The 27455-nt window shown below is 43.9% G+C and overlaps 2 protein-coding genes across 3 annotated transcripts in view; both read left to right on the forward strand.

Moving 5' to 3' along the window:
- LOC123926040 (interleukin-36 beta-like) overlaps positions 1-27455 on the forward strand; it is a 196245-nt gene that overhangs the window by 134039 nt on the left and 34751 nt on the right. The gene's annotated exons all lie outside the window — the stretch shown is intronic.
- Positions 1-27455, forward strand: part of IL36G (interleukin 36 gamma) — a 54990-nt gene that overhangs the window by 10460 nt on the left and 17075 nt on the right. Inside the window, exons 2-4 of the mRNA XM_045979744.1 lie at positions 1227-1444; positions 5201-5263; positions 14557-14669. The gene's annotated coding sequence lies outside the window, so the exon portion shown is untranslated. The remainder of the gene's footprint in view (positions 1-1226; positions 1445-5200; positions 5264-14556; positions 14670-27455) is intronic.

The raw sequence follows: 27455 nt of genomic DNA on the forward strand, positions 1-27455 counted from the left end.
AAGCCCAAATGCTCTGTTTCATTATTTTAATACATACATTTACTCATATTTTTAGATTTCTGGAATTGGGAGGCATATGATGGATTGTGGCATCGTGTGACTCCTGCCAGGTTGTGCCAACATGTCAGAATCAGAGGGTTTTTTTGGTCATCAGTTGAGTTTTGTGGATTATTGGTTTTTTTTTTTTCTTCATTTAATTTTATTTTTTTCAGTGTTCCAAGATTCATTGTTTATGCCCCACACCCAGTGCTCCATGCAATACGTGCTCTTCTTAATACCTACCACCAGGCTCACCCAACCCCCCATCCCCTCCTTTCCAAAACCCTCAGTTTGTTTCTCAGAGTCCACAGTCTCTCATGGTTCATCTCCCCCTCTGATTTTCCCCAACTCACATCTCCTTTCGTTCACCCAATGTCCTCCATCTTATTCCTTATGCTCCACAAGTAAGTGAAATCATGTGATAATTGACTCTCTCTGCTTGACATTGCCTTTTACAGTGGCAGCTGGGAGGCCAGCAGCCAACCCCAGATCAGCACAGGATTAGGGGAGCTAAGGAATGCAGTGGGCTAGCCCAGGCCTGGCATGCTAAGAGCATACAGCGGACTGTTGTGGCGGTTGCCCTGGCTCTTGTGCCGTTGCTCTTGGCCCCGTGCCATGATCTGACTTGGTTATGTGGATTTTCCTCTGAATGACCAGCTGCTACTGGATTTGTGAAGCACAACCGTACTTGTTAATTGACAAGAGCAAATGCAATACAAAATAATAAAAAAGCAAGTAAATTGCCAACAGGCTGTAGGGAGAAGCTGGTTCTTGGTGGGCTTGAACAAGAAAGGTCCCTTGGGGATGTGTTGCATGTCACCACCGAAGAAAAGTGAACAGAGATGAGGTGGACAGGAGTGTCAGTGATGTCCTGGAGTGCTCCTTAAGGAGAGCGGAAAAAAGGATATTTTTCTCTGGGATGTGGGGCCCCACCTGGCTGAACTCTGGGACTGGAGTAAAGAACCAGCAGGAGAACAGGGACTTGGTTGCACCTCCCAGGCTCAGTGTCTGGCCTATACCCCGTGTCTCCCATTTTCTTCTATTCCTGTGTCTTTCCTATACCTTCACTGTCAGACTGGACTGGCAGCCACACAGCCTGTTTCAAGTGCCTTGAAATGTGTTGAATGGATGTGGCACAGTTCTTGGCAGAGTGACATTACTCCCCAGGAATTTGTTTGTTCCCTCAGTATGGAAAACGGCAGGCAATGGATGATGGCGTAACGCCTAATAACCCAAGACGCTATTTATTACTGGGTAAAGGAATGCTGCTGTTACATTTGCATGCACACTCCCAAACCGATTCTTCAAAGTAAGGACCAGACCTGGCCCCTCCACATCAGAGATCCCAAAGGGAGAAGACAAGCCGAGCTCCAGGAACCATAGCGTGCGGGGATCCCTGGCTCAGGTAAGTGTTACTGACTCCCGCTGAAGAGGCCAACTGACATAGATAGGGAAGCAGAGCAGGGTCTGGCCCTGCCTTGCTTTTTTCCCAGAAGCATGACCTCCTGTGGATTTCCCGAATCTCTAAATATTGTCTCTGATTCCTGCCCAGACCACCTTGCTCTCAGCCCAAAGAGCAGCCTGTTGTCTGCCAGGAGCACTTCTGTCAACAGGCAAAGCATTGCTGGAAGGCTAGGAAGACACTGAGCTTTGGAGACCTGGAAACCCTGATAATGCTATCTCTGTTTTCCAGATTCTAGAGAAGACTGATTTCAGAATCTAGAAAGTACTGGTCTTCAGAAAAGAGAGTTTGGAAGCCTCTGTATTTTGAGTGTTCTTAGGTGAAAAGAGATCCGCCTCAGACGGTTGAATGCACTACTTCTCTAGGGAACTCTCTGGAAGCCACGTGCCTTTATTCTGATGCCGGTGGCAAATTTCATAGCAGCTCACAGGGATATCCCAAGTACCTCAGTCTGTAGGTATCATTCTGTCCTCCATCAGGACCACCATTGTCTTCATGTATCTGGGTACCTATATTTCTGCCACATGTTTCTTATTTTAATGTCATGTGGCTGTGAAATTCTCTGCCTTCTCAGATGCCACCAATTCCCTGTGTCCCTTGTTGTATCCCCAAACTGCAAGAGCAGTTGTGGATTTGGGGGAGAACCAAATAACAAATAACTGAAACTCAGATAGTGGCTATCCATGCCCTTAAATATCTATCAGGTGTCCCTGCCTCCGAGAGCCACTCCCCTGTCTTTCATTGTCTTTGCTGCTGAGTCCTGGAGTCCTCTCATGTCATTTTTAATTTTGGCAAAAGCATCTAGTTCCCTTTGTCTCACACTAAGCCCTTCTCAAAGGACTGGGTTTCCACACAGATTGCCCATCTCCACAAACTAAAAGTGGTGTGATCCTTGCGAATTCACTTACCTTCAGGATTTTCATCTTTTAAATGGGAATAACAATTCTTCCCTCACTTCCCTTACTCTGATGTCCTGAACTAATGTTGGGGAAAGTTCTTTGTGAACTGAGTGAGATGTGCCCTGCAGAATTGAGGGGTGTTTGGAAATCTCTCTCCTCTAAGCCCTCCCAGTGAAGAGCTCCCTTCCCCAAGACATTAAGAGTTGAGACTTCTGGGACCTTTGGAGGCTTAGTTTGCCATGACAAGAGGCTTCAAAGAAACTTTCTTTGCAAAGATTAGACTATAGCAGAGGGCCAGCAAACTTTTCCTGTAAATGTTGGGACAGTCAGTATTTGTGTGTGTGTGTGTGTGTGTGTGTGTGTGTGTGTGTGTGTGTGTGATGTTAGTCACCAGACAGTACATCATTAGTTTTTGATGTAGTGTTCCATGATTCATTGTTTGAGTGTAATACCCAGTGCTCCATACAATCCGTGCCCTCCTTAATACCTATCTGGTGATGGGTATTAAGGACGGTCAGCATTTTATGCTTTGCTGATCAGATGATCTGTCTTTCAAATACTCATCTCTGCTGTTAAAGCCAGAAAGCAGACATAAACAATGTATAAAAAAGGACATGGTTGTGTTCCAATAAAACTTTATTTAAAAAATTAGGCCGTGGGACAGATTTGACCTGTGGGCTGTAGTTTGATAGCCCCAGAACTAGAGCAATAATACACTTTGAACTCTTGATTACATTTTTATCAAATGTTGCCAAGATCCATAAAAATCATATCATGACCCACAATTTGGAAACATTGCTTTGGAGGGCAAAAATCAAAGAAAGAGTGATAGAAGAAGCATGGTGAAGTCTTACAAGGACTTTCTGGACACAGCAAACATTTCTAAGCAGAGAACACGGCTGATGGGCAATCAGCACTAGGGAAGTCCAGCAAGGTTTCCTGGGGTCAGAAGTGCCATAACTGATCTCCTTCTTGTCTACTCAGGTCCTGCCTTTCATCCCAGGCCCTTTCTGAGTCATTTCATTGTGTTAAAAATGTCATTTTTGAAGGACTTAGGTGTGAAAACGGAGTCTGAAGACCTGGAAAGAGATGAGCCCCAGTGCTGCTCAGAAGATAAGATTTTTGCAAACATGCATACCAGGGCCAAAAATAACCCCTAAAGAAGGACCTTGCAAGTTTGCATACAGATATGTTCCTTCCTGTTGACTTGCATGATAACTTTGAGAACTTCCCTGGAAAATGGATTAGATGAGAGAAATCCTTGAAGGGAAAATGAAGCTTTGCCATGGGTGCCTAGGTATGTTAGGTAGTAGGTAAACAGATCACTTTCACCCACAGATGTGGGGCTTTGAGGTCCTGACTGACCAACTGGATGGTTCTGGATCATCCAAATGCATTTCTGTCCTCCCAGCCTGCTCAAGCAGAGGTGAAGGCCTTGCAGTGGAAGGGGTTGTCTAAGTCTGGGGTGGGAAAATGATACCAGCTTAGGGCTTCTGAGGGCCCCACGGAGGAAGGCACTTGGGTGTTGGCTCAAGGGGAATGAAAAGAAGAGGCTTTTAACTCAAATGACTGTCTAATGCATGGAGTGTGAATGGAGAGGCCTATAACATGACGGAGGCCCAACCCCTGATCCTTCAACTCATATGTGACAGTGTTCCCAAACTAAAAATAGGACATTTGTCTGGCAAATGTGAATCTGCCAACAGAGAGGTTTAGAACTAGCCCTGCTCCTGGAACATGGGTCGTGTGATGCCACTGCACACATTCGGTCCCTTAGGCGACAGGGAGTGCACACCAGGAAGGCATAAGCACTAGACATTGTAATTTCCCAACCCTGGAGAACTCCAAATGGTGACATTGAGGCCATGTCCTAATTCTGCCTCTTTGTAGGTGGCATGTGCAGAAAGGGAAGAGTCTTCCTCTGATTCCAACACAGTTCTTGAGAAGCTCTCTGAACCTGGTCTGGGGCAGCTCCAACTTTCCCCATTCCTACTCACCAAGGTGCAGTCCTCCTGCTTCTTAGAAGCATAGATGGCTAGAGCTGGAGGGACAGACAGGGAAAACGAGGCTCAGAGTGGCGAGAGGCAAAATTGCCTCAATCATCCAAGTAGTTAGCAAGGCTAAGACTGTGTAGAACTTTCATACAAGAGCACAAGTTTGAGTTTTCTTCTTCCCTAGGTGCTATGTGCTCTCAATGTGCAAAGTTTGTTTGGATTGGAGCCAGGGATTTCATGCAGGCAATTATCAAACTTAATGTTTTATCAGGTAGAAGCCTCCAGATTAGTCTCAGATTAATGTGGGCAATGTGTACTATACCCCTGAATTAATGCAACACATGTATTTGTTGCAAGTAAGGAAGTTCTGCATTCAGAAACCAAGTTAGCTCTATTTCATTTCCATTTCCACCATTTTTGACCAGTAAAGTTTTGTTTTGTTTTGTTTTGTTTTAGAGAGAGAGAGAGAGGAAGAGAGAGAGAGAGAGAGAGAGAGAGAGAGGTTGGAGGAAGGGCCAGTGGAAGAGGGAAAGAGAGAATCTTGGGCAGGTTCCATGGTCAGCACAGAGCCTGACATGGGGTTCCATCTCACAGCCTTGAGTTCATGACCTGAGCTGAAATCAGGCTCAACTGACTGAGTCAGCCAGGTACCCCCAGGAAAGCTATTTTTATGTCATTACTGTCTCTCTGCTTTAGTGTTTCTCAAAACATACAAAAAAGAAGTAAAACATTAAATGGGCCCCGATGTTCCTAAATCCCTGGAAAATCTCAATTGTATGTGCTAACCTCACTGTCTCTGATTCCAGACTTCACCAGAAGCCTCCCGGAGCCAAACACGAACCTCCCCACAATGAGTTCTCCCTATTCACGTAAGGCCCCTGGTTGAACTGATGAGGGTGGTGATTTGTGAGAGTGGGGATGAGGGTGATGCCACTATGTTCTCTTTGGGGAGTCAGAGGATGAGAGCCAGGGGGATACCTAAGGATACTATGATGAGGCTAAGGCTTTTCCTTTGTGGAAGTGAATCTCAGGAGGGTCAGTAAGAAAAATGAACCCTGGGTAGGCCTCTGCCTTTCCAGAGAGGCGAGGTAACACATATCTGCTGAATGGCACAGGAGAAGAAAGGTTATGAGCCTGGGAACCTTCCATGTCTTTCTTCTGTCCTTTGCCATGCCGCTAGCTGGCAACCCTGACCTCTTCACATAATTTATGAAAAACAGGAACTTGGCCAGCAGAGGGCGCACAGGAAGCTCACACAGCCAGTGCCTTGGCTGCCCTCACAGATCTAGAAGTTTCTCACAGGTTACTAGATAATCTCCTGATGATCTTAAGAAAATTCAAGTGCAGCAAATGAGGGCACCTGCCCCAAGTGATACAGGTAGAAAGGCACTGTAACATCTGCCTGCCCAAGTCAGGTTTAAGGCTCCTATCACCACCCCTGCAAAGGCAGAGTCCGGAGACCTCAGCCTGAGTCCCAGGTCTACAGCAGGCTTCCTTCCTCCCTGGTAAACCAGCAGTTACACACTGGGGTGCTCTGTGAGGGTGGTCGCGTCAGGCACTATGGCTGCTGCCATTGCAGCTCCCACTGTTGTTTGGGAGCGGACTCCCTAGAGAAAATAATTACCAGCATGTGAAAGCCACTTACACCTCTGCTGTGGCTTTGGGAAGAAACTCTGAAGAATGCATATGAGGTCAGGAATGATGTGATGTGAACTGATCCCACTAAGAGGATACCATGGGAGCCTCAGGGCACCATGATGGGAGGCCCAAGGCAGCATGATAGGAGGGAAACCAAAGTAAAAGAAGGACAAGTTCCAGAAATATTGAAGAGGCAAATGGCCCAATGCAGTGATGGAAATGCAACTTACAGAGCACGTGTAGGTGTCTCCCCAGACCTATGGGGCCTGTGGGGCCCAGGCATCCATGGCCCTAAACTGCTACCCATCAGGTGATTTCCAGTGTATGGTGCTTGGCTTCTAGGTCCTTCCTGCCTTATTTCTCACCCCCACTCTTCTACTGGCCCTGCAGTGCAAGGAGCTGTCCCACCCAGGCATTGCTGATGGCATGTTGCCCCAGTGATAGGCTATAGGAAAGAGGATTTAGAAGACTAAAGATTAACATGTTCTGGGTCTTTTCTGTGGCTCAGATACCTGGCTAAATGTTACTCATTTGAGTAAGCATTTTGATCTTCCCAACACGTCTGCCAGGTAGGTGCTATTATTAGCCCCTTTTCACAGATAAGAAGATTTAGAGAGATTTAGTAACATTTCCTAGGTCCTAAATCAGTAAGCGATGGACCTTGGATTGAACCTATCTTTGAAAATGGATAACCCATGTTAAATTGCTTGTTCAGAGCCAGGCAGAAAATCTGGGTGGGAGAAATCTTCAGTGGGCTGTGATGTTTGAGGTCATAGGCAGGTGGAGGCTTGGGGCTGGGATTCTCACCTGTGGGCTAGAAAGGATTGCTTATAAAAGGTCAGTCTCAGGGAATTTAATCTGTAGCAAGAACAGGAGCACCCCAACCAGAGATTTCGTTTCCCAATTGGCCACTCCTGCTCCCATTCAAGATCCTGGGGCAGGGTGAGGCAGGTGAAGGCAAGAGCTAGGCTATCTTGGGGATAGAAGAAGACCTCTATCCATCTTGTACTCTGCTTGGCATTGAGTAACCTGTACAGAGATGACAGCTTTAGGAGTGGTATACTCTAAGTGTTTTGGATCCCAGTTACCCCAATCAATTAAACAAAACTAAGGGTCTACATCTTTGAACTGGGGGCATTATACATTATGAAACTTGCACAAAATTAGAAAATTCAGAAGGACTAAATAAAATAGAACTGACATTTAGTGGTTCCTTCCCACAATCCAGTGGACTGTCTGGTTCACCCACCCACCATGCTCCACCCCCGTCCCCACAGACACGCACCTAGCGATGTGCTGGCAAATGTTTGACAACCAGTTCTCTGGAAATGGGGGAGTGGGAGGGAGCTCTGACATGTAGCTCTTGCCAGTTTTCATGGTGTGATGATTCCCAGCATGGCTGACTTCAGACTGCCAACATGTAGTCATTGAGCAAGGATTTGGGAAGAGATGCTAGCCGTTGGCTCTTGCAAGCTGATATAAGCTTGTTCCAGCACACCACTGCAGCCACTTTTCAGATTTTCATTTTAGAGCAAGAACTGGTTGACAAACTGTAGCCTGCGGGCAAAAATCCAGTTCACAGCCTGTTTCGTGTAGTTTGCTAACATAGTCGTGCTCATTGGTCATCTATGGCTGCCTTCATCTATAACCATAGAGCATGTGGTTTTTTGATCCAAAGCCTGGAATATTTACAATACATCCCTTAACAGAAAGTTTGCCAACTCCTGCTATAGAGGGTAGGAGACCAGAGACTGTTGGCAGCCTCTAGACGTTTACCCTTGAGTCAGTCTGGTACTTGAAGTAAAATTTCCATTAGACAGCTACAATGCATGATGGTCACAAAAGTCTACACTATTTTACTCCGCAAAAGTAACATTAGCTGTTTTAGTGGTTTCGTTTGTTTGTTTTTACTTAGCTTAGTTTGTCTTGCCAATTTTCAGTAGGAAAATGCATTGTAGATTCCGCCTAACCAAGACACCCAGAGCTGTGGACAACTCCCGTTACTCCCCACAGCCCTCTTGCAGAAGGAGGTTTGTCAGGGCGGCTCCACACAGGAGCTCAAGGCAGGATCAGAGATCAGTTGGCCCAAGGCGGCAGGACAGGCTAGGCTCTCTTTGCAGAGTGTGCAGGAGGGACCGTTTGGCAGTCCCTCATGGTGATTTCTGGTGTTTAAGGTAATTGTCATAATGCATTGGGTGATTGTCACATCAATAATTAACATAATGCTGTGAGGAGGGCAGGGTGAGGATTATTATGTTCATTTCATAGATGAGTAAACAGACTCAGAGACGAGTAACTTGACCAGTCACCCAGATTGTAAGTGGCAGACTTCCAGATGTTCTGACTCCTAGCATGGAGCGATTTGCCCTGTCCCTAAGGGCTAAAAAGTGACTGTGCTTAGGAATCAGCTGGGAAGGGACACCTGGGTGGCTCAGTTGGTTGGATGTCTGCCTTCAGCTCAGGTCATGATCCCAGGGTCATGGGATCGAGTCCTGCATTGGGCTCCCTGCTCAGCGGGGAGCCTGCTTCTCCCTCTGCCTGCCACCCCCCTGCTTGTGCTCTCTCTCTCTCTCTGACAAATCAATAAATAAAATACAATCTTTAAAAAAAGAAAAAAGAGTGCTCGCTTGGGCAGCACGTATGCTAAGAAAAAAAAAGAAAGAAAGAAAGAAAAAAGAATCACCTGGGAAGCATTTGCTGAATCTTGACGGTATTGGGCTATGTGAAAAAAGTCAGACAGAGAAAGAGAAATACTGTATGCTATCATTTTTTATGTTGCATCTAAAAAAGTTAAACTCAGAGAGACAATGTAGACCTGTGGTTACCAGGGGCTGGGGGTAGGGGAAATGGGGAGATATTTGTCAAAGGATACAAACTTCTAGTTATAAGATTAACAAATTCTGGGGATCTGATGCACAGCATGGTGATTCTAGCTGATAATACTGTACCGTGTACTTGGAAGTTGCTAAAAGAGTGGATTTTAAATGTTCTCACCAAACAAAATAATTATGTGATGGTATGGAGGCATTAGCTAATGCTATGTGATAATCATCGTGGGGTATATAAATGCATCAAACCAACAGTTTGTATGCCTGAAGCTTATTTATATGTCAGTCATCTCTCAATAAAGCTGGAAAAAAAATACAGATTCTCAGGGTTCACCCCTGAGATTCTGATCTAGGCATTCTGAGATATAACTCAGGAATCTAGCTGCCTTGTTAAAAAGCCTTAAGTAATTCTGATCCAACTATTTCTTTCTGGTCCACACTTTGAGAAACACTGCTTCCTCCCATATATTTCATTAGAAAACTGTAATGTGCTTTTGTGATTGAGAACCATTTCTGAGTGAGTGGGTACCAGCAGCCAACTGCACTAGCATTCAGTCTGGGCTGAAACATGCATCCCTAGGGATTGTCCCACTCCAGGGGACATGAGCCTGAACCATGGAGAAAACCCATTGCATAGCACACCTGGTGACTGTGCACAGTTCTCAGGATCAAGGTACCCAGCAGAAGACAGTGACTGAGAGATGCTTACTTGCACAGAGCTTGTATAGTGTGGGTTGGCCTGCTGAGCTCCCTGCTAGCTGATTCAGTCATTACAGAAGGATTTGTGCCAGGCTCTGTGTTAGGTGACAAGGAGGAAAGGCTGAGCAGACTCAGATGCAGACTCTGTCCTCAAGTAGCTCATGGTCTGGTGGGGAGATAGATATTAATCACACCAACAGCAAGTGTAAATGGAGAAGTGGTGCCCAGTGCATGATGGGCATGGGTTGTAACCCAATCAGGAAATCAAAAGGGCTTATTTTTTTTTTAAGATTTTATTTATTTATTTGACAGAGAGAAATCACAAGTAGGCAGAGAGGCAGGCAGAGAGAGAGGGTGAATCAGGCTCCTTCCTGAGCAGATAGCCTGATATGGGGCTCAATCCCAAGACCCTGAGACCATGACCTGAGCCAAAGGCAGAGGCTTAATCCACTAAGCCACCCAGGCACCCTTCAGAAGGGCTCCTTTGGGGAAGAGATACATGAGCAAGATCACAAGAAAGAGTAGGTACTAGTTGGCTCAAGGTCTGTTTAGGTTCTGGACAAGGTCAGTCTAGGCTCCACTGTCTGTCTTTGAGTGGTCCTCATGAGTTTCCTTTATTGATACGAAAGAAAGCAAAGGTGGAGAAAAGGGAGAGACATGCACAGTATGGAGCCACCTGCATCTCCTTATCCAGCAGGGACGGTTTACCGCACCCCAAGCTGTGGTACCCTGATACCCCATTGATATGCCTTTGGGCACCTCCTTTCTTATGGCAGCCCAAAGGGAAGGGACAGTTGTGTAAAAGCCCAGGGAGCTCCTGCCACCCATCCCTCTTCCACTCCATCTCCTGACATGCACAAAACCCATTTCCTTTTTTTTTTTTTTTAAAGATTTTATTTATTTATTTGACAGAGAGAGAGATCACAAGTAGGCAGAGAGGCAGACAGAGAGAGAGAGAGAGGGAAGCAGACTCCCTGCTGAGCAGAGAGCCCGATGCGGGACTCGATCCCAGCACCCTGGGATCATGACCTGAGCCGAAGGCAGCGGCTTAACCCACTGAGACACCCAGGCGCCCCAAAACCCATTTCCTGATCTGACAAGTAAAACAAGTGGTGCCAAAAGGGCAATGAATAAAAATGGGCCTTGGGCACAGCCACTATAGGAGACAGCCTGTGCCTCTGCCTTGGAAATTTGGGAAGAGAAAACTGCTCTATTCTTACATAACCCTAAAGCAGATCCTGGCCCCTGATCCACTTTCTGAAACTGTGGTCAGAGCCCACATATTACCGAAGGCTGCAGAGGAGAGGAAAGGAAAGTTAAATTTCATAATGTTGGTGTGTGCTAATTACTTCCTGGTTCAGTCAGCAAAATCCTTCAAGAGAAGCATAGACTCAGACCAGCTCTCACCAGATGGCAAGCAAAGATGGAGGGAAACGTTGCTTTGCTAAGGAAGGGGTTGGTCTGCAGCCTGCAGTCTAAGTTCACTGCAAATCCACCCTCCTCTTTTTTTTTTTTTTTTTTTTTTTGACCTCTGCAGGACTAGGAAAGCCAACTGCTTATGTATGGGCCATGGAAGCTGCAAAGTGGCAGGCTTACATAGTAGATAAGATTGGGGCCCTGCATCTTTATCAAGCATGGTCCTACAAGAATAAATATATATTTATTGCAATGTATCAGACATGGTCCCTTCAGAGTTAGGTCCAGTCAATTTGCCAGCCGGTGTCAGACTAAGGATATTTATGTTCTCATCTGAACCTGTTCTGAATGACTTCAAGGCAGCATAATGAAGTTGAGGGACCCCTTATAACACACATCAAGGGCTAAATGCCACTGCCAAACAAGAACTGTCAGTTGCTAGAGCTTCCAAAATGAAAGTAAATGCAAACAAAACACATTAAATTTTAGTTAAGTACTTACATAATCATATAAAATGGAGAATGCTTGAAAACTTTGCAACCACAAAGTAATTTTGATTATATATTCTCTTTGGGGTGCAGTCAAATTAAAAAGCAACTGAATTGTTAAATCTTGCTATTCATCCAATCACTTTAACTTTAGATATTCGTCATGTTGTTTGGGACTCTAGAGCAGCAGATAAATCAAGTGAGTAAGCTGATTTTGTAAGTATCAAGATTTTCAATTAGAAAATAATTGTGTAGCTCACTGAATTACAAGAAAAGGACGTAGTATTTCAGTGAATTGTTGGCTTTAGTCTTAAGATGACACAAACAGGGCTTGCCTTTATTATTATTATTATTATTTTTAAAGATTTTATTTACTTATTTGACAGAGGGAGAGAGAGAGGGGGAAGCAGGCTCCATGCTGAGCAGAGAGCCATCCCAGGACCCTGAGTTCTTGACCTGAGCCGAAGGCAGAGGTTTTAACCCATGAGCCACCCAGGCAACCCCTTTTTTAAAATTATTAGCATATAGTGTATTATTTGCCCCAGGGATACAGGTCTGTGAATCATCAGGCTTACACATTTCACAGCACTCACCATAGCACATAACTTCCCCAATGTCCATAACCCAGCCAACCTATCCCTACACACCACCTCCCCAAACCCGGGCTCGTCTTTCTAAAGGGTACAAGGGTAAAGACCAACAACAGAACAAAAGGAGGCACCAACTTCCAGACCCCACATTTTTACTAGGCTTTCCCAGTACAAATGACAATTTCTGAATGGGTGAGGATCCCCTAGACTTTAAGCGTTGAAATCTGTTATATATGTAACCTAGAAAAAACCTGATAGAAATAAAAACTCACCTCCAACATCCCTTGCCCCCAAATTTGTACCTGACTCCTGGTCCCTATTCTTATTGCCTGCCTGGCCACCACCCACACAGCACTTTAGTATCTGCAACTTGCTTTGTTTTGGACCTAAACCCAGATATGTCATGAGGACCCTGCTCTCTGCCTTCAGGCTTCCTAGAAGAAGCAGTTTCTCCTGATTCTTTGTTACTGGTTCCTCCCACCTGCTCACAGCCACTGCCCCCTCCTCCTCCACTGGGGACTCATGGACAGGGATTTGCTGTACCCCTTGGACCTCAGACCCCACTGAACCTCTCTCAGTGTACCTGCAGCTGGATCAGTATCCCTAGAATTCACCATCTACACGCATCCCGTACTATAGAGCTTTTGCATCCTCCTCCTGGAGACACGATAACCAGTATAGCCTAGCTGTATCTGGAGAAACAGAAGCACCTGGGTAGGATGGGCATGTTTAGGAAAGCAACAAACACAGGCCCCGAGATCGTCACTTCCCAGGAATTTATTTCCCTAGAACGTTATAATTAACCACACTCTATTTTTTTTTTAAGATTTTATTTATTTGAGAGAGTGCACCAGCAGAGAAAGCAGCAGAGGGAGAGGGAAAAACAGAGGGAGAGGGAGAAGCAGGCTCCCTCAGAGCAGGGATCCCAATGCAGGGCTCGATCCCAGGATACTGGGATCATGACCTGAGCTCAAGGCAGACACTAAACTGACTGAGCCACCCAGGTTCCCCCACACGCTATCCCTTATAGCCCAAATAACATACACTTTAAAGGGACAGATGACACTGAAAACAAAGCCCATATGCTTGTAGGGTGAAGACGGGATGGTACAGGGAAAAGATAGTTTTTTTTGTTGTTGTTGTTTTTTACTTTTATTTTTTTTTAGAAGATAGGTTCTTATTTGCTATTCTCTATTGAAATACACGAACGTTGGGCACCTGGATGGCTCAGTGGGTTAAGCGTCTGCCTTCAGCTCAGGTCATGATCTCAGGGTCTTGGGATAGAGCCCCGCATCTCATCGGGATTCCTAGGACCCTGCTTCTCTCTCTCTCCCTCTGCTGCTCCCCCTGCCTGTGCTCTCTCCCTATCTCTCTCAAATAAATAAAGTATTTTTGAACAGTAAAAAGAAACACACAAATGTTGATACAAAATGAATAAATCTTTAGAATCTCAAAAAGAAAGAAAGAATTTTATTTGAGCACAAGATAGATGCCCAGGAAACATGCTCTTCACAGGGAAGAAAGTGCTCCAGGGAAAGAACAGTTTTTATGGTTATATACCTTTTTACAACTTGTAAGTGCTCAAAATACAATAGATTACAATTTAAGCAGGAATCACAGTTGTTTTTTTTTTTAAAGACTTTATTTATTTATTTGACAGAGAGAGAGGGATCACAAGTAGGCAGAGAGGCAGGCTGAGAGAGAGGAGAGAGGGGGAAGGAGGCTCCCAGATGAGCAGAGAGCCTGATGCAGGGCTCGATCCCAGGACCCTGAGATCATGACCCAAGCTGAAGGCAGAGGCTTTACCCACTGAGCCACCCAGGCACCCCAGAGGAATCACCCATTTTAATGTCAAGCAATGTAGGGAGTAGGAGCATCGATTGAGATCTTAAGGGCAAGATGGTTTCCTTCAGGCTACCTACTTACAAAGGTGTACGATGTGTGCTCAGTGGGCCATAAACAGGCTTTTGGTTTAAACAAAGTTTATGTACAGTCATACAGAAAGAAATCTAAAATGGCTTTTAGAGAAGGCCTCATCATGAAGACCACTCAGATAAGAACAAATAGGAGCTATTTATTCAGAGTTTGCTCTAGCAAAGGAGCCAGCTACCATCACTTGCATTTGGCAGTGATTCAAAGGCAGGCAGAGGAGTGGATAAGCTGATGGTGAAGAAGGGGGAGGGCTTCAAGTGTGACTGACTAGAGTTAGTGTGGGAAGCGGGAGGTAGGTCATCCTGTGAGCTTGGTTTGAAGAGCATAGTTGGCTTTCTCTGGTTGGTCCTGAGTTGGAAGTGGAGGCAAAAATAGAAAAGCTGGCAGACATTGAACACGTCCTGATTCTGGGCCAATTGCTGTAGAGCTGAGGGTTAGAGTTCTGTTGTCAAAGAGGGTCTGTCCACTCCCATTGGCATATTGTCTCCTAATGTATTGAGATTCATACTGGTATTTTGAAATATGAATTGAAATTTTTTTTCTTTTCCTTGATCTTTTCTTACTCCCATAGTTTGTCTGTGTATTTAGAGGTATAGAGGAAGTACCTGGAATTTGCAGCTGACTCCAGAGTGAAACAGGAACCAACTTATTCCTTGAGGGAGGTGAATGGATCCTCATTGTGCAGTGAGTTCGGTTCTTTGATGTTCTTTTTCGGAAATGCAAAAGAGAATTTATCAGGTAATTGAGCGACTTTGTGAAGGAAAGAAGGAAAGATCAGGCCGTCTTTGCCAAAGTTTGGGTTTTCAGCCTTAGCATTCAGGCTTCCCATTTGCCTGAACTGGGAGGACAGGGAACATTTCTTTCTTTCTTTTTTTTTTTTTTTAAAGATTTTATTTATTTATTTGTCAGAGTGAGAGAGCACACAAGCATAAGTGAGGGGAGAGGCAGACAGAGGGAGAAGGCTCCCCACTGACCAGGGAGCCTAATGCGGGGCTCCATCCCAGGACCCTGGGACTAAGACCCGAGTTGAAGGCAGGCGCTTAGCCAGGTGAGCCACCCAGGCATCAGGACAGCGGACATTTCTTTCCCAATCTCTTACTTTCAGTTGCAGTGAGAGATGTTTTGGCTCTTTGATTCTATCATAGGAGGGACAGAGTTCTCCTTTAGAGACAGCCAAAAAGTAAGATTTTTCTTGATATTAGCTTTTCTGTAGTATGAAGTTGATACATACAAGGTGTCCGGAAAAAGTCAGAAAACAGGGTCAGCTCTCATAGTGAAAAATGATCTTTTTTTCTTTTGACATTTCTGGTACAACACCCTCTTTCGTCATCAAATTCTCATAAGTGAGTTGGCCTGGGAGCCAAGAACATCTTGATTCTTGGAATTTCCCTCTCCCTGTGCCTCTAGCTCCTTCTCCCTTCCAACCCTTTCAGATAAACTTCTTTTAGATCCAGGACCTCCTTGGGCCCATCTCCTTTCACTGTTACCCACCACCACCTGTTCTTTGAGGCTGCTCCCCTTTGCCCATTCCAGAGAAAAGAGGGGCTGAAGGCCCCATTGGGAGAGGGGCTTTTATACAGGCCTGGTGGGAAGTGAGAGAACGAGAATCATAAATTCATAAATAAATCATTCATAAATTCATAAATCATAAATCATAAATAAAGCAAGGTAGAGAGTCACCTGGGGTTGTGGTGCTTTTGTCTGGAATTGCTTTGAGAATCCTGCCTTCTAGAACCAGATCTTGCTGGGTTTTGGGTCTTGAATAGTGGTATCTAAGGTTATGGATTGGTTTTTACTCCTGAAAAATGGTATCAGAGATTATGAACAATGAACATGCCTCAGTTCACCAGCCTTGGATCCCTACTTTGCCCATTGAACTCAGGCAATATGTGCTCCTCTCATTAGTTTTTCACTCCAACCCATTAATCCATTCATAGAGGAACTTTGGTAATTAACCACACCACTCCGGAATCAGACCGAGTTGGGGCCAAAACCCTGTCAGTCATTTACTGTCTGAACAAGTTACTAAGCTTCACCAATTTCATTTTGCTCATCAGTAAAATGAAGATAATGAAAACTAGCTTATATAGGATTGATGTGAGGTGTAAGGAGATTCAATGAAAGTTAATTATTATTAGTAGTATTGATAACATCCAATGGAAGTTCAACATTATTATTATTAGTTGTTGTGTTGATAATATCCAATGGAATTTCGTTATTATTATTATTATTATTAGTAGTAGTAGTAGTAGTAGCAGTGGTAGTAGTATTGATAACCCTTTCTTCTGCATCCCCTTACTGGTGGGCCCATGACATCAGCAACGTCGGGGTGGCACAGATCTCTGATGTATTGGGCACCAGCTGGGTTGATAGTGAGGACAGTGAGAGGGTGAGGGTTACAGGGCAAAGCAGGAAGCACCCAGGAGCAGCAGCTTTGTTTCGGAAGGGGACGGAGATGGCGGGAGTCTTAAGAAGAATGCAGAGGGGTTGTACTTGCCCTTGTGGAGCCTGTCTAAGTGGGCAGGACCAGCTGCATCAGTGGCCAGGGATCTGGATGACTACGGGCAGGGGTGGGGTGGGGTGTAGAGATTCACTTGATCAGCTCTGCTTATGGGGGTAGGGGTATGGGACAATTCTAGACAGGGAGCTTGTCCCTATGCCATCTCTGATAGGGATAATCAAACATTTGTGACTGAATTCAGGCTTTGGATGGGGGAGAGCATGAGCCCACATACAGGACTGATGACTGAGTCTATGTAGAACAACAGTTATAAAATGTGATCGATGTGATAGATTAGCATTTATACTATATAACTATGTACAAACATAAACAAACACAACAGTCTTGTTTCTGACTTCGTAAACATGATACCTTTAGCAGGGAATCTACGGTTTGTACCTCTTCTGTGTTACCCACTGATCTTAGGATCACCTGAGGAAATTTAAAATTATAGATTTGGGTCCTATCCCTAGTGACTGACTTAACTGATGTGGGGTAGTACCCAGACATTGGTATTTTTTGAAAGCTCCCAAGTGATTGTAATGTATGGCCAGGGTGGAGAGTCATTGTGCTATAGAGTTGGGCTCCTAATTGGAAACAGTTTGCACCATGAAGCGATACAGTTTCTGATAACAGTTAAGCTCCCTGCCTAGATTTTCTGATATAAGATGAGTCATGTTTACAGGTTTGTATCAGGAGAAGAACTACTTTCTTGTTATTGTATTTTTTCTTCTACTCTTCTAACTCCAGAGTCCTTTGGAAATCCCACTGGGTGATGAATCTAGAAATTTAATCTCTTAGCTACTGTAGAGAGTTAAGTGTTGGCATTTGTGCCAGATCTAGTTGGGACTGGTAGGAAAAGAGTACCCAGAAATCCTTTTCTATCCCATCAACTTCAGCCCCCATTTGATCAGATAGAATCCTTGCTACAAAGTTTTCTTACCTTTCTAGGACATTTGGAGGTCACATTTATCCCAATTGTTAGTTTAGAACCATGGTTCCCAAGGTGTGAGCCAAGGGGCCCCTGGGTGCCTCACCATACTCACAGAGGTGCCATGGGTTATTTTAAATTTTTAAGGAAAACACAGACATTTGTCAGACCCATAAAACCACTATCATTAAGTTGTTTCAAACTGACTACTTAATAAACAGACCTGACAGGCACTCCTATCTTAGAGGCTCTGTGAAGAAATTTCCCGAGACACTAAGGGCACAGTGAGTTGAGAAAGTTTGGGAACCTGTGACTTACAAGTTGAAGGTGACGTGTCTTGGGCAGAGTACTGCCTTGGGATTAGTATATCCTTTTGACAGTGGGATGAAATCACATTGAGTGGGACTGAGATGTGCTAGGAGACCCTACTAGATCTATCTGCCTGATAAAGAAGGAACACTCTGCAGGCGCTTGGGTGGCACAGCTGGCTAAGTGTCCCACTCTTGGTTTCAGCTCAGGTCATGATCTCAGGGTCCTGAGCTCAAGCCCTACCTGGGGCTCCACCTAGAGTGGAGTCTGCTTGAGATTCTTTCTCCCTCTCCCTCTGCCCTTCCCCACCATGCTGTCTCCCCACCCCAAATAAATAAATAGTAAACAAAATGAAACAAAACAAAAACAAAGGAAGGAACACTCTGATGCTTCCACAAGCAGCCGGGGAAGGATAAGGCATGCGGTCTGAGACTAGAGAGAAGCTGAAGGAAATGCAAGGAAAGGAAAGCCTGGGAGGTGGGACTAGAAGAGTAAGGTGGTCTCTGAGAAGTTCCGAGAGCAGCATGACTGACTGGTGTGAACCACGAAGGGCATAAATTCTTTGCTGGGCCGTCATCATCCCCCATGTTTCAGGGCTCCTTGGTAGTCAAGATGCAGTCTGGGGATTGGCAGCGTCATTTGAGAGCTTGTGAGAAATGAATCTGGGACCCCATGCCAGACCCAGAACCAGACTCTGCATTACAACAAGATCCCCAGATGACCCTTTTACACAGGTATTTGAGGAGTGTGTGCTAGCTGAGAGACTCTCAAGCACTGCTGACATTGAAACATCCAAGGGAGTTAAAAAAAAATACTGAAACTCTTATGAATTGATCTAGGGAGTACACTTGGCATCAGGATATTTAAAAGCTTTCTAGGTGTTTCTAAAGCCAAGTTTGAGAACCACTGGCTGGTAACAACTGCTTTGTAAGATTAGTGTTTTGTTTTGTTTTTTGTGGTGTTAGGGTTTGTGGAGGAAACCAAAGTTCTGTGTTGGTTTGGGACAAACATAGGAAAAAACTGAAATATGTGAGCCATGAGACAGATCAACAGATATAAGAAATCAGGGACGATAAGAGGTATTCCTGAAGCATTAGGAGATAGGTTATATGGGAAATTGAGTTTCCACAATATGTTGGGTTAGGGGATTAAGTGAATTCCTACTTAAACATTGCAAAAAGGATGACTCCAGTAGTCTGGAGTGGTTGGAGATGTGTAGGTGACTGACATCCAGTTACAGACAGAATTTGCTCATGAGGGGGCACCTGGGTGGCTCAGTCAGTTAGGCATCTATCTGCCTTTGGCTCAGGTCGTGATCTCAGGGTCCTGGGATTGAGACCCATGTTGGACTTTCTTCTCAGTGGGGAAACTGCTTCTCCTTCTCTTCATTCATTCTCTCTCTCTGTCTGCCTTTCTCCCTCAAATAAATAAATAAAATCTTAAAAATTGAAAAAAAGAATTGGCTCACAAAGCTAATAAAATTCACAATAGATCTTCAGAGGGTATCCACTCAGGTTACCCATAGAGCCACCTTAAAACATGCTATATTCAGCCTTCTGGGATGTGTATCCATCAAGCAAAGAAGGCTCAAGGCAGTGGGTTCCAAAAGCACCTTCCTAAAAATTCTCTGTTTACCTACAAAATTAGTCAGTCTAGCCCCTGGACTGAGGGAATGAGTGACATATCAGTGGTACAGCATACCAAGGTTTGTATTTTCTAAAGCTCCATTCTCTCCTTCCCCCCAGATCACTGAAAACCCATTGATTTCTAGGGAGATCCTTCTGGGAGAAAACGGCTGTTCTGGTGCCTTGGAGCAGGTTGCTCAGAGTAGGTCTTAGGGATAAAATTTGGAAAAGTTAGAAAAGCCTTAGGGAGGACGTTCTTCTAGTGAGACAACAGCCAGGACAAGCCAGTGAGTGCTATTCCATCTCCCCATCCATGGAGGTCCACTGCCAAGGAAGTCAGTTTTAGGTTGGGCCAATGGGTTGAGAAGGGCCAAAGTCTATGGTGTCTACAGTCCAGGAGGGTGTTCTGCAACTGGGTGTGAGAACCACATACATGGACTAGGGATGTACCATGCGTGCAGCTCTGAATGAATGTCTGGAGCTATGTTGTATCTTTTTTTTTTTTTAAGATTTTATTTACTTATTTGAGAGATAGAGAGCAGAGAGGAAGAGAGGGCACAGGAGAGGGGAGAGGCAGAGAGAGAGGGAGAAGATGGTTCCCCACCGAGCAGGGTGCCTGATGCAAGGCTTGATTCCAGGACCCTGCGGTCATGACCTGAGTTGAAGGCACCTGCTTAATCCACTGACCCACCAAGGCATCCCATATGTTGTGTCTTATATAACACTGAGACTGTAGCCTCATTAAAAAAAAAAAAAAAGGGAGTGGATTAACATGAAACAATGAAAACAACAAACAGTTTGTCAATAACTCACTGGTAGGGCAGAATAAATACATGCAAATTCTTTGACATTCTTCTTGACAGGATTGGTCAATGTTCCCTCCTCTTGACTCTGGCTGTGCTTTGTGATTGCTTAACCAGTATTTAACAGAATGCAGTAGAATTGTGCCATTTTCAGACAGGTCCAGGTCTTAAGGACTGGCAACTTAAAAAAAAATTGAGATATAATTGACATATAACATTGTGGAAGTATACAATGTATTGGTTTGATACATGTATATATTGTAATATGGCTACTACGGTATTTAGCTTACATATCTTTCTCATATCACACATTTATAATTTCTTTTTTTGTGTGTTGGAACAGTTAGGATCTGGTCTGTTAGCAACTTTAAAGTTTATAATATAGTATTGTTGGTTATAATCACTATGTTGTACATTAGATCTCTAGAATTTATCCATTATTTGCAAATTTGTACCCTTAAATAACATCTCCTCTGTTCCCCCACCCCTCACCCCTGGTAAGCATTCTACTCTGTTTTTGCAAGTTCAGTTTTTTAGATTCTGCGTATAAGAGATATCATCCAGTGTTTGTCTTTCTCTGACTTAGTTCAGTTAGCATAATGCCCTCAATGTCCACCCATATTGTTGGAAATGGCAGGTTTTCCTTCTTTCCCATGGCCGAGTAATATTCAGTTGTATGTGGTATCTCCTTAATTCATTCATCTATTGACAGACACTAAGGTTGTTTCCATACATTGGCTATTGTGAATAATGCTGCAGTGAACATGGGTATGCAGATCTCTCTTCAAGATACTGATTTCAGTACCCAGGAGTGGGATTGCTGGATCATATGGTAATTCCATTTTTAGTTTTTGAGGAACCTCCATACTGTTTTCCATATGGCTGTGCCATTTTACTTTCCCAGCAGCATGGTAAAAGGGTTTCCTTTTCTCCACAGTCACACCAACATTTGTTATCTCTTGTCTTTTTGATAAAAGTGGACTGGTAGCTTTTATGTCATGTCTCCTGAAATATGTATTTTTGTACACCAGTCATCACATTGTGAGAAGTTCCAAACAGCCTTGTGAAGTGGTCCACGTGGAAAGGAATTAGGGCCCCACTGACAGTCTGGACAACCGAGTTCCTAGCTGACAGCCAACCAACATGGCACCAACATGGCAGCCAACTGTGTAGCCTCCTGGCAATGCATCCTGCAGCCATGTGAAACAGTCAACCATTGCAGCTGAGCCCTGCCCACATCGTAGGATTCTGAGTAAAATAAGCCACTAAGTTTTGGAGTGATTTGTGAAGCAGTAATAGATCACTGGAACAGAATTTAGGACCAGCAGTGAGGTGCTCCAGTGACTAAAGCATACAATGTGTGCCATTGCTTTGCGTTTGATGACAGGTGGAAGTTGGAAGGCTCTGGGGAGACTGTTAGTGAGGGCCAGGACAGTGAGGAAAGTGCTACTGACTAAAATGACGTGTGTTTTGTAGGGGTGAGAAGTTTAGAAAAAGTGTTGCCTGAAGTAATGTGGCAAACTGGAAGACTTCAGAGGAATTTAGGGCATGCCTCGTAGGTCCTTGAAAAAACCAGAAGCCTCACAGGTGACACAAGGTAGAGCAGGCTGTCTTTTTTCTTTTTTAAGATTTTATTTATTTATTTGACAGGCAGGCAGAGAATGAGAGAGGGAAGCAGGCTCCCTGCTAAGCAGAGAGCCTGATGTAGGACTCGATCCCAGGACCCTAAGATCATGACCTGAGCAGAAGGCAGAGGCTTAACCCACTGAGCCACCCAGGCGCCCAGCAGCTATCTTGAAGGGGAACATAGGTGTGTTTTTTTCCCTAATGGAATTGATTATACATTGAGAATGCAAAACTTTTTTTTTTTTTTAAGATTTTATTTATTTGACTGAGAGACAGATCACAAGTGGGCAGAGAGACAGGCAGAGAGAGGGGGAAGCAGGCTCTCTGCTGAACAGAGAGCCCAACATGGGGCTTAATCCCAGGACCCTGAGATCATGACCTGAGCTGAAGGCAGAGGCTTAACCCACTGAGCCACCCAGGCGCCCCTTGAATGCAAAACATTTTTAAAGGCATTGTAGTAGGTTGGACTGAAAGGGACAGAGAAGTAAAAAATAAAGAGAAGCCTTAATATATAAAATATTATATAACTATACATAACATATATAAAAATATAAATATGTATATAACATAAAATATTATATAAACATTTATATAGGAAATATTATTAATTATATAAGGGTAAAATACATTGTCTATAAAAATATATTTTAGGGGCGCCTGGGTGGCTCAGTGGATTAAGCCGCTGCCTTCGGCTCGGGTCATGGTCTCAGGGTCCTGGGATCGAGCCCCGCATCGGGCTCTCTGCTCCGCAGGGAGCCTGCTTCCTCCTCTCTCTCTGCCTGCCTCTCTGCCTACTTGTGATCTCTCTCTCTGTCAATTCAATAAATAAATGGATAAAAAAAAAAAAAAATCTTAAAAATATATTTTAGTATATACAATATATAATATACAAAATAATAAAATATACAATGTAATTATATATGATATGATTTAAAATACAAATATATTTTAATATATAAATAAAGATATACATTAAATATTATTTATATTTATATACATTATATATCACTTATATATTAAAATATATTTACATGTGATTTAAATATATATATTTTATTACTACATATAATATTACTATATATAACAATATATATTACATATTATATACAAAAAAATGAGGGCCCCAGAGATGTGTACATCCTAACCCCAGAACTTGTGAATACATTACCTTACATGGCAGGAGGGCCTTGCAGATGTGATTTGGTTAAGGATCTTGAGGTCAGGTGATGATTCTGGATTACCCAGGTGGCCCAGGTAATTATAAGGGTCTTTCTAAGTAGAAGAGGACGTCAGGAAGGTCAGAGTCAGAGTGATGCGGTGTTTAAAAGGATTCAGCCAGCCACTGCTGTCTTTGAAGATGGAGGGGAGACGCCTCCTAGAAGCTGGAAAAGGCAAGGAAACAATTCTCCCCTAGAGCTTCCAGAAAGAGCCTGCCGACATCTTGATTTTGGCCCAGTGAGACCCATTTCCAACCTCTGACTTCTGGAACTGGAGGACCACGTTTGAGCTGTTTACTTTATGAAGTTTGTGTAAATTTTTTTACAGTAGCGCTAGAAAATGAACACAGACTTCCAGTTTTCCATGGGCCAGAAGCATGCTGAGAGAAGTTCGATGCGGTAGATAGGGGCTGTGGGCTACTCCCTGTGGAAAAGGAAGGGTGGCTCGGAGGGTGGGGCTGATGACTCGGGGTGGAGCCTGCTCTCGGTGAGCAGGCCAAGCCCCTAATCAAAGAGTTGGCCCTGTGGTCCCAGCTGGACGTGGGAACTGCTGTGAACCAGGGCCTCCTGTGTATGTCTGGAGTCCCTCCTGAACAGGAAAATGTCTTGCGGTTGCTCTCTACCTGTTTACCACCGCAGGTTTGGTACGTGTGGGCAGATCACTTCTCTCTTTGGTTCACAGGTCTTCAGATCGGGAGAAACTTCATCCAATAAGCCCTATCTATACCTGGACCTGATTTAGACTAGGGATGGGCAACTTCTATAAAGGACCAGATGGTACATCTTTTTTGTTTAACAGGCCATCTAGTCTCTATCCTGTCCAACGGTGCCATTGGAGCACAAAGGGATTCGCACACAATGTGTAAATGTGTAAGCAGACCGGATCTGGCCTGTAGGCAGTAGTTTATCTGATTGAGCTGATGAGGTCCTAGACATCAAACTGATGCCTTAACTGGATGAGATTTTGGGAGCCCTTGGGTGGGCATAAGGGAGGACTAGAAATAAGGCAGACTATGACAGATGAAAAATAAAGGCAAATTCTTTGATATTTTTTCTCATTGAGAGATGGCATTTATGTGCAACCCTCTTGAATCAGTGCAGGTTCTGCGATACATCAAGAGAATTATGACAGAAATGAAGTATTGCCAGTTTCTGGGTCCAGGCCTTGAAAGATTAGCAACTTCGATTATTCTTCTGCTCTTTGGGAGGCTGGGGTACTTGTTCTTGAATACAGAGGCCATTCTGTAAAGAGGCCTAAGCAGCCACAGTGTGGGTTATGTGAGCATTTGTGTCTCTGAACAACTAACTTAGGATCAGACCTGTGGGACACAGTCTGTTCCTAACTCTGGCTCTATGTGCGCCTTTTAGCTGGGCCCAATGAGTAGTTGCAGCTCTGGGCCATGAGGCACAGAGGTGGTGCCAGGATCAGGACTGGGGTTACAGGAGGTCCTTGCTGAGTGATTCTCATGATACACCTCCACAGAGCTGTGTACCCCCCCGCCCCCCACCGGCCCCACAAAGTCTTTCTTTAATTTATAAGTTAATTCACATAGCAACAACAGAAATAGAATGCAAAGTATTTTTTAGAGGAATTGTAGTAGGAAGTGCTTGTGGGGTCCAAGCATGATTAGGGGCAGGATGGGCCAAAAGGACTAATTTCTGCTAGTCCCAAGCTCGTTTCTCTCTGTGGGGCTAGGCCCTGGAGAAGACCAGAAGGCCCTTGTGCTCTCCAGAGCCAACTGCCAATGATCTGTTTTCTCCTAGCTCTAATGCTAGGACAAGGCCTTATCAGCTGTGGGCTGAGAACCATAGTAAGGCATAAAAATGAGTTGGAAAAAAAAAGGAATAGGACATATATCAGAATCTATTAAACATAGTGAGGGGGAATAATGTATTATGAAATATATATTCTACCTTTAGCTCGCACATTCTTATTAAAGCTTTCTTTTCTTTTTTTACTATTCAGCAGGAATATTCTGCTTCTATGTTTTAAGGAGCTGAAAATGGATTGGATGAGAGCAATTGGGTTTTTTAAGACACATCGATGTTTTAGCATCATGTGGTGTGGAATTCAGATGTCCTGGCAAGATTTTACACCCTAGATCTTCCCTGTGAATTTGATAATCGCCCAAAGTAACTGAATCTCAGTGCTTTCAGAAAGAACTTGACATAAAGCCGTGGCACCTTTCTATTTCTGCAGCCCCATTACCAGGACACAAACTCCTGCAGTGCTTCTAGAATATCTTATTTATTTTAAAGCATTTATTGGCTCATGAATATTCATCTCCAGTAGCTTGTCTTGTAGAATTTCTCTTTAGGATCTCAACTGCTGTAGTAACTGGGCATAGTTACTTATGCATTTTTACCAGTCTGAAATGAAAATTTTAACTTAATATTCTATTAATAGTTATTATTTGAGAGTGGAACCTTTTCTTTTTGCTCCCTCAGTCTCAAACATTATAACACTTTCACACAGGCTAGGTAAGGGACTGATTCTGCCACTGTGTGAGGCTTTTGCCTTTAACAGTTAACTCCATCATTCTGTGACTAACTCTGTGCAGGGCCTATTCAGTCAGAGCAGCCCCACCCCACTTGAACTGTCATTTTGTTGTAAAACTTGGATTGACCTTGCCCCCCCCCCCCCCCAGGGGAACTTGCTTAGAGGCAAGTCTGGGAAACCAGTCCCAGGTGACAAAGTCCAAGTACAAGGGTGGGTAAGGCCAGGTGGAGACATTCAATCAGTGGGGGCGCATACTGTCTCCTAGCTACCAAGGTGATGGGCTAGTTTCCATGGCTACTGTGGGGTGAATTGTAATTCAATTAGCCACCTGTGTGTGGCCAGACCCAACCACAGGGCCTTTGCTCTATAAAAGTTAGTTTGGAAAGCAGGGAGGGGTCGCCCTCTCTGAAAGAGGTGCAGCCCTGGCCTGCCAGTTTGATTCCTGATGCTTGGTGCGAAATAAAGCTTTGCTTGACCTTCGCTTTGTATCAGTCTCGCTCCTTTAATCACGGACCCATCATTGGGGTACCCAATTTTGGGGGACCCAACAACTCCTGTTGTAACCAAGCTCACAAAATCATTGTTTCTTGTTTTGCATTTGTAGACACTCTGGGAATCTCCATTCACCTTACAAGGTGTCCTCACTGTTTGTTTCCTGCTCCTGGTGATAACTCTTCCATGCAAACAAGACATTAAATGAAGGAAGAGAATTATTTGGAGCATGAATCAAATTTAAGATAATTGTTATTATGTCGGCTACAAAACAAGACACCAGTACCAAAATGGAGTCATTCATGCTAAGCCCCATGTCACGGAATCGAGGCTCAATTATAGTTTCAGCTGTCCCTGAAATGGAATCTGGAAACCAGAGGTTAAAAAAAAGGGCAGGTCATTCAGGAGTCACTTGATCAGCACTAGCCAGGTAATCTACTTGAGACACTTCTGCCATCAGCTAAGGGGAAGTAACCTTGCAATAAGCAATAATCAACCTGATTTTTTGCCAAGTAGGACTTCCTTATTTCCGCCCCCTTTTGCCTACTAAAGTCTTTCATTCTGCACAGCTCCTCAGAGCTCCTTTCTATCTGCTAGATTGGATGCTGCTTGATTGAAATTTATTTCTGCTCAAATAAATTCTTAAAAATTTTTAAAAAAAGATTTTCTTTCTTTCTTTCTTTCTTTCTTTCTTTCTTTCTTTCTTTACTTATTTACTTATTTATCAGAGAGCAAGAGAGAGAGCACAAGCAGGGGGAGAGGCAGAGTGGCAGGCAGAGGCAGAAAGAAGAAGCAGGCTCCCCGCTGAGCAAGGAGCCCAATGCGGGACTCGATTCCTGGACCCTGGTATCCTGACCAGAGTCGAAGGCAGGGGCTCAAATGACTGAGCCATCCAGGCATCCCAATTCTTAAAATTTTTGGTATGCCTCAGTTTTTATCTTTTAGCATGTTGATGATAGAGTTTGGTCCCCGCAGCTGTGAATGACTTGTGAGTTAGATACCTTTCTAGTTTTGTTTGAATTCTATACACCCTGTTCCCCGTAAAGCAAACAACTTATGAAAACTAAATGTTTCATCTTAAGGAGGCCATAGGCCTTTATGACTTTACACAGTCAACTTTTCAAAATTTTTTATATTACCTACATTTTAAAAAATGTTTCGAAATTCCAAAAAATTAATCCTGCAACAAGAAAAATAAGATATACAGATATAGTACGTTTCTTGTATTCAGTAACTAAAAATCTTAATATTTCACCAAAAAAGGGTTCATATAAATGCAAATGATTTAAAACAATAATTTACTGAAGTTACAAAGACCAAAAGTCCACTAGCTAAATTTAATTTTGTTCAATTATTTTGTATTTTTTGGAAATTTATTTTATTATGATATTCCATCAGTCAGATTTGGTAGGTTAACATTACAAGCTGATTATAGATTTACAGGTATGCGTGAACTCGGTTGCAAGG

Source organism: Meles meles, chromosome 15 (genome assembly GCF_922984935.1).
Source record: "Meles meles chromosome 15, mMelMel3.1 paternal haplotype, whole genome shotgun sequence".
NCBI lineage: Eukaryota > Metazoa > Chordata > Mammalia > Carnivora > Mustelidae > Meles > Meles meles.